Source organism: Globicephala melas, chromosome 12, assembly GCF_963455315.2.
Source record: "Globicephala melas chromosome 12, mGloMel1.2, whole genome shotgun sequence".
NCBI classification, from domain to species: Eukaryota; Metazoa; Chordata; class Mammalia; order Artiodactyla; family Delphinidae; genus Globicephala; species Globicephala melas.
In genome coordinates this window covers 14,489,314-14,491,251 of record NC_083325.1, presented here as the reverse complement: position 1 = coordinate 14,491,251, position 1,938 = coordinate 14,489,314, and the positions used below count along the sequence as shown (strand labels likewise).

Genomic DNA, 1,938 nt, shown 5'->3' with positions numbered 1-1,938 from the left:
TATGGAGATGCTGTGTGCAGACCTCCTGTTGGTCCCTCACAAGGGGGAGCTTGCTTTGTCAATCAATCTCCGTACATCAGAAGATGCCCAGTGTGAGCTCTGCACTGAATTTTTGGCCTGTATTATCTCATTTGACTTGGGAAGGGGTGGAAGTATTTAATGCAGATGACAAAAGGTTATCTATGTCTGTAAGAAATAAGAGTTCTTCAAAATTGACAGTAAAGGTCAATAGAAACCAACCAATAGAAAATGGGTAAAGGATACAAGTAGACAATTCTCGTTTAAGTGCAAATCAGACTAGCCAATACATGTCTGAAAAGAGGCTCAGAATTATGAATAGGGAATTGCAAATTAAAGTAACAATGAGAGGCGTTGTTATCTCTCAGAGTGGCTAAAATTTCAATGATTCCATTTTGTAAAAGAGACAATGTTCCTCCCCCCTCCCCCTCCCCCCCAGGCCCCCCCCCCCCCCCCCCCCCCCGGCCCGCATAGATGTGTATGTGGCAGGGTTTTCTCAACTCCGGCACAACTGACATTTCGGGCCAGATGATTCTTTTTTTTTTTTTTTCTTAATGAATAAGGCAGCTTATTAACCCAGCATCATTTGTTGTAATGCTTCTTGTTGGCAGCCGCCACCTGTCCAGCGATTCTGTCCAGATCTCTCTGTCCCGAACATGTGAGTTTGCAGCCCCCATCTTGGTCCTTTCCCACCACCTTCAGCCCCTCTGGGGCTCAGAGGACCCGGCGGGCCCCGCTTTTGGAGCCTGTGCTGAAATGGCTGGGCAGGACACTTTCTCTGCCGTCCCCCCCAGAGATCTTGGTCCTGGAGCTGTCCCAGCGCCACGCCGGAGGTACAGGTGCAGTGCTGTGGGAGCAGCTCGCGTGTAGGATCACAGGGCGTGAGCTCTTTGTGTTTGGCCAGCTTGACAGTGTCCACCCATTCAGGGCCTTTCAAGCTTCCCGGACTTGCTGAGGAAGGCTGCCAGGGCTCTGACGAACTCCCACTGGTTCACGTCTTTTACAGTAACTCCAGGCATCGTGGGGCCTCTGCACTGCCAGCCAGGGGAAAGGAGGGGGCAATTCTTGATGGCAGGGGCTGTCCTTGTATTGTAGGGTCTGTAGCAGCACCTCTGGCCTCTACCCACTGGATGACAGTAGCACACCCCCCGCTCCCCAGTTGTGATGACCAAGGATGACACTGCCAAATGTTCAGGGGGCAAAACTGTCCCCCACCTCTGCTTGAAAACCACTCGGTATATAGCTAAACGTTGACAGCTGCGTATGCTGTAATGAACGCTTACTTAATTTTAATCACTATTTTACAGATAAGGAAACTGAGGCACACAGAGGCCAAGTAACTGTCAGCTGAGGACCCGAGATTCCAAGAGGAGTCTGATTTCATAGCTCAGTTTCTTACCTGAAATGCAGCCGCACTGCTCAATTACATTTTTGAGGTTTGACTGGTTGAATGTACCGGGACTTCAGATTCACGTTTCCAGGCAAGAACCACGGGCCAGGGAAGGGGAGCCCAGGCCTGTGGTGTCTGAAACTGTCACGTATGAGGCCACAGCCCCAGGGCTGGCTTGGCTCCCTGAGATGACAGTGCTGGGCGGCCAGTCCAAAAAGCATCAGCCAGCAGGGCCGCCTGACCTCTGAGCAGGGCTGACCACCATTTGCAAAGAAAGGCCTAGAGGCTGAACCACGGGGTGGGGGCGGGGGGGGGAAGGTGGAGGCGCTTGGATGGGGGCAGGTGCATGAGGAGGGTGGTGATGACTGGACTCCTGATTCTTTCTCATTTCCCTCCCTCCTGGCCTCTGGGCACCCAAGTGCCTCCCTCCCCACTCACTGTCGCACTCACTGTCCCCACACTGCCCTCTCCCCAAAGCCCCGCTACAGCCAGCTGGGTGGGCAACAGCCCTACCCGGAACGGCAGGGGAG

The 1,938-nt window shown here is 53.1% G+C and overlaps 1 pseudogene; it reads right to left on the bottom strand.

Moving 5' to 3' along the window:
• Positions 1-589: 589 nt before the first annotated feature.
• Positions 590-1,037, bottom strand: LOC115842559 (small ribosomal subunit protein eS19-like; annotated as a pseudogene).
• Between the last annotated feature and the right edge of the window lie 901 nt (positions 1,038-1,938).